The 5,540-nt window shown below is 42.0% G+C and overlaps 1 non-coding gene across 1 annotated transcript; it reads left to right on the top strand.

Moving 5' to 3' along the window:
- Window positions 1-1,308: 1,308 nt before the first annotated feature.
- On the top strand, window positions 1,309-1,505 carry LOC123072971 (U2 spliceosomal RNA). Its single transcript, XR_006435509.1, has one exon. It is a non-coding gene; the product is annotated as a U2 spliceosomal RNA (small nuclear RNA).
- Window positions 1,506-5,540: the final 4,035 nt, after the last annotated feature.

Genomic DNA, 5,540 nt, shown 5'->3' with positions numbered 1-5,540 from the left:
ACCCCCCGACGGTGGCCTCTCCATGTCTCGGTCTTCATCTAAGGCTGAGCAAAGGGAACATGTCCTTGACACCAATATCTCAAGAACTTTAGTTGGTGTTCATAGCCAGCTGTTGGTCTGTCCTTTATCTGATGATGCTCAACCGAGGATGCTCAACGTTTTGAGGTTGCTCGCTGACACAAAGCGGAATTGAATCAAAAGAAAGCAGTAAGCTCTTGATGGAGCCAATTTTGCTTAATATGTGGATGTCAAGTGATCATTGGTACCACAGAGGGCATGGTCTAGCCAATATCTGAAAAAAATAAAAGAGTAGTTTTTCAAAAACAAGCATCAGAAGTAACAAGTTAGTATATTCGCCTTTTCTATGAACTAATTTGGGCTCGTACTTACCAGAAATTGGTTATTTTGTTCTGGCAAGTACTAAATGAAAATAGAAGACTTAATAACTAATTGCTAAAAAGATAAGACTTTGCGCTTGGCATGCTGTCATGGTGGTTTACTGTGACAAGATTGGGGCTCTGTAATTTTGTGATATATACGATATACATTTCTCAGTAAACTCCTTTTACAGATGAAATGAAATGAGCTATGTCAGGCATCTTTAGAATGACTTGCTTGCAACTTGGTTGATAGTTTTCCATTCTTGTTTAAATTCCAAATGTATACGTGTAAGAAATTTTGCACAGCTGAAATGGTTTGTTTGTTTGTTTGTTTAGAAATTGGATTCATGATATTCAGGCTCTCTTTTATTTGCTTGGGAACCGAATTACCTCTTCCACTATATGCGTCTCTCTCGAAAAGATTAGATTACTCATGTTCTCTGGGGTGTCACAAAATGTGCCAATGGCATTGTAGGTTGCTTTTGCTAAACACCGCCTTACCAAATCAACGACAAAAAAAATTCACACGGGCCTCCCCATGGGCGCGACGTGACGCCGCGGCTTCGATGCTACTATGATGCTACGATTGGCGTCTTCACAAGTGCACCGTACGTACGCGCCTACGCTGCTGATCTATTATATCACCACGTCGCCTCAGGCAGCCATGCAAAGAACGCACTCCGACAGGGCCCGGCCTCCAAGAGCCGAGAGCAAATCAGGCCCATAATACAGGCCTCATCGGAAAGGCCGTCTCGCTTGAGGCCCATGCAACAAAGAGGCTGGCTCGGGGTCGGGGGGCACGCAGCGCAGCGTCCGCGCTCCGCAGCCGCGCGAGAGAGGCGACTCGTTTAGTACCACCTCGCCTAGCGAAGAGGGGACGGGAGGGCGAGTAGGCTACAAATAGAGGGGCAGAGCAACGCTGCAACTCATACCTTTCTCGGCCTTTTGGCTAAGATCAAGTGTAGTATCTGTTCTTATCAGTTTAATATCTGATATGTGGGCCATGTGCCCACAACGATATTAAATTTATTTTTTGTGGGGGAGGGCCCACCACAGTGGCTTGCCACTGGGGCCCTCAGGTGTCGCCCAGTGCGTTGCACTATTGCCTGGGCAGGCCTACCCCAACCAAATCTTAAAATTAAAAATTGACCCTCTGGAGATATGCAAAGTAGTCCTCGGCATTTGCCTACAGTCCATGAGAGCTTCTAGGTGGGCCCATCTTGCAGACGAGCTTTAGGCAGTAGTCTGAATTCCAAATAGAAATCGAAAGTGGAGTTGGTTTGATCAAATGGATGCCAGATGAATATATATATATATATATATAAGGTTCAGATTTGGCAGGCTAGCTTGTTCTTCTGTTTATATATATATAAGGTTCAGATTTGGCAGGCTAGCTTGTTCTTCTGTTTATAATCACAAAAGTCCTTCCTGTGTCATGGCGCACACCCATGGCTTCGTCATGAACCATATGAATGATGCCGGTTTTGCCATCGATATGATAATATGTACACGATTCACCAAATCCTCACAAGCAGTGTGGGACTTTTAATCTCCTATATACTCCTCTGAATCGCAAAATTAACTGCAGGGATTTTTCTTGTCAGTCTGGATGTTGGAGGAAACACAGCCACCGATTACTTCTCCACAATCTCCACCAAGAAATTGCTGCAAACAGGACCGACATGACAAGCTAGAAATTAGTAGCCCATGATAAAAGTGTTCTCCACATTCCACACCATAGTCAGTTTGTTCCCCACCATATAAATTTCTTACATCCTGATTCACTTCCTGGAAACCTAGCGTGCTACCACTACTAACAAGTCAATGAGATGAGCAGGCCAACAGTTGATCCCAGCCACCCAGAGCATTTCTCACAGGAAACACAGAATGCACATATCAAAAGATACCTTAGCTGTTACCACTTGAAATGGGTGGTTAGCTGTATCAAAAACAATAAAAAAAAGATACCTTGGCTGTTAAAGGGCTCAAAAAGTACTAAGAGAAATTATATCTACTTCAATACATTGCAACATCCAGTCTGTTGGTACACATGTTTGTAAGTGTGTTTCTAATGCACATGCTTCTGCCGGGCAAGCCAGCTCTGTAACATAACTACACATTTTCACTATATCATGACCTCAAGGGGGAGTAATGGTTACGGTGTCGTAAGATCAACGAAAAGGGTCAAAAATGTTAGTGTCTGTCAGTACATCTTCCTGGATCCAGTGTCATGGTGCACAAGGAATGACCGCCATGGCTTCGTCATGAACCATATGAATGATGCCGGTTTCGCCATCGATATGAGAATATGTACACAATTCACCAAATCCTCACCACCAGTCTGGAACTTTTAGTCTCCTACTCCTGTGGATCGCAAGGTTAACTGCGGGGATTTTGTGCCTCACCTGCCGCCTCATCATGTTCACCGCATCATCCTTCCTGGGGGGATATTGGAATTCATAGTGACTAGAGACATTTTTCAGCTTTGACCACATCTCAACCCACTTATCTTTAGGCATCTGTCTGAGTTGGTTGAGCAAGTAATCTTTTTCTAGAACTTCTTCAACTTAGAAGGAAAGTGAGAAGTCGATGTAATCAATCTGATCCTCAAAAGGGAGCTCGATCCTGCTGCTGATAATCACATGAATGCAATGACTGACAATGGCATCGAACAACCGGCATGATGAAGGAGTATCCCCTGCGGGATGGAGGCGAAACTTTGATTTTCGCATGTCATCTCTAGACTGCAAGGAGTAAACAATTTATAAAATATCACTTCTCGTATCAAGAAGCCTCAACAAAGAAGAGAATCCCTAACATATTGAAAAAAATGTGTGGCTCAGACAAATTGTGTGTGCCTTACCAAATCCGATAAATAAATAAATCTAAGTTAATTGTGTATGTGGAACAAGCTATTCTAGACGGATTCTTAGTTTTTGTTTTGAAGAAACTAAAATTTGATTGAAAAGAAATGCAATAATTGAAAGTTCTATGTAGAATTACATTCACATGTCAAATTAGTAATTTATTAACTTTGCAAACATGTTGACGTATCTACAAGTTAAAGTATGTACCGTTCTGAATTTAACTTAATACTTGATGTTGCAAGAGCGCTTAGCAATATATTTTCATATTATTAATTGATGCCTTTTTCCCCTATTTTATTAATATTTCCTCTTGTAAGAAAAAAGATCATATGGCCCTTGGACCAAAGAATACAGAAGGCTAGTTTGGGGCCATGTTAAAATTTCTATAATATTTGTGTTTCTTTTTAAATTTATCAAGTTAGTGATCTTGCACGCGCACTGCTCCTCTCACTAATATAAATCGAGTGTATGCGACCATGTATATTGAATATGAATAATAGACTCAACGAAAAATATTTCATTTTTTTTGATAAGTTTGATTTTTGGTTTTAAGTAACACAACTATTGTACAAGGGCAAAAGAAGTAAAAAAACACCTACTAGGTACAATAATAATTGTAGTCATTTCCTCCCTCATTTCTCTTTTCTCCATACTACAAATTAGGTGTTTTTACAGGTTCCTTGTCCACACCAAATTTTACTTTTGGTTCCGCCAAACAAATAATCAATAAATCATCCTTTTAAAGTCAACAATTGTCCTTCTCGTGAATCATCGAGTAATTACTATCAATTCCCTTTCTTTACCATATTCGGTCTTTAGTTTTTGGTACAAAAGTTTGTTACAAACCAGACATTTCATGTCATAACTCATCATGTCCCTAGTTAAAAGCTCTATTAACATAGACCCCAACTTGACTCTCTTACATTTTTTAATGTTGGACATGGCAGTTGCGAACGCCCGGGTGGCAATTGAACATGTATTAGGGGAGGCTAGGTTGACATTTTATAAAACTGCCATGGCAGTTTATTTAAATTAAATTTTTGGGCAGAAAACTACCACTGTTGGATGCAAATGTGATGGTTCCGGAGGCGTTCGTCGGGATTGGGCTCCCGGGAAACGTTCGCCAGCTATCATTCCTGTCTAAGAAAGCAACAAATCTTTCTCTCTGATGTCTTCCTTTGAAAAAGGTCTTAAATATGGCCATACCTTGGTTATTCCATAGTAAACCTTGTTGTTTCTCTCTGCATGCCCAAAGACGCAGAAGATTTTTTATTAGCTTATTTGTAAGCCGTCGAAGGTCCTTAAGAGATTTTATTTTGGCTTATGGCTTAGTTTGAAGGGAACCTACTAATTTCCTGCCTTGGCAAACATGTCTTTTCCCGTTGGTACCGTTGCTTAGATCGACCCTAGCAGAGTCACCACAAGTGCAATCATCATATGGCATATGGGGGCCGTGCCTATGTGGAAGCACAAAGTCGTCGTAATGCAGCATCCATTTTCCCCCTGCAAGTAGGACCGACATGTCATTTTGTCGATTTGATTCCTAATAACTTGGGCGGAAGAAGAACTGCACAACGGCTTTACATTGATCAAACAACTAATAATTATTTAAACTATAAACTAAGATCAATTCTTGTAGAGTCGATGCGATATTGAGCGTGCTCCATATACGTTAGATGTTGCAATGGCTATGCACAAACATAGAGTCGTCATAACACAACCTTCATTTTTTGGTTACATCAACTCAATAATCACACTCAATTTGAAGGATTAAAACGCCAATTTGAGATAATGTTGCATTACAAAGTTATTACATATGGGTAGAAAAGTCGATTAGCGAATTTTGCATACTAATAAACTATTGACTTTTTATGTCTTAGGAGAAGCACTAGTTGCTCGACACACGTGCATATGTCACAAGTCCAATCATACTCTACGTGTGGTGTTGTGATGGTCCGACGACCTCGTCTTCCTCTCATACCCACTCGTGTGATCAAGGTGGGATACGACTATTGGGGAACGTTGCATGGGAAAAAAATTCTACGCACACGCAAGATCTATTTAAGGAGATGCATAGCAACGAGAGGGGAGAGTATGTCTACGTACCCTCGTAGACCGTATACCTGGCCATGGGAAGCCCGGACCGGCCGGCCCGAAAAAGCCCGACCCGGCCCGGCCCGACGCTACCCCCGGGCCGGGCTCAGGCCTAGATTTTGAGCCCGAAGGCCGGCCCGGGCCGGGCCCGGGCCTGTCATTTTTGCGCTTTCCTGAAGGTCGGGCTGGGCCGGCCCGA

This window comes from Triticum aestivum, chromosome 3B, assembly GCF_018294505.1.
Source record: "Triticum aestivum cultivar Chinese Spring chromosome 3B, IWGSC CS RefSeq v2.1, whole genome shotgun sequence".
Lineage (NCBI taxonomy): Eukaryota > Viridiplantae > Streptophyta > Magnoliopsida > Poales > Poaceae > Triticum > Triticum aestivum.
This window is presented reverse-complemented; position numbering and strand designations above follow the sequence as displayed.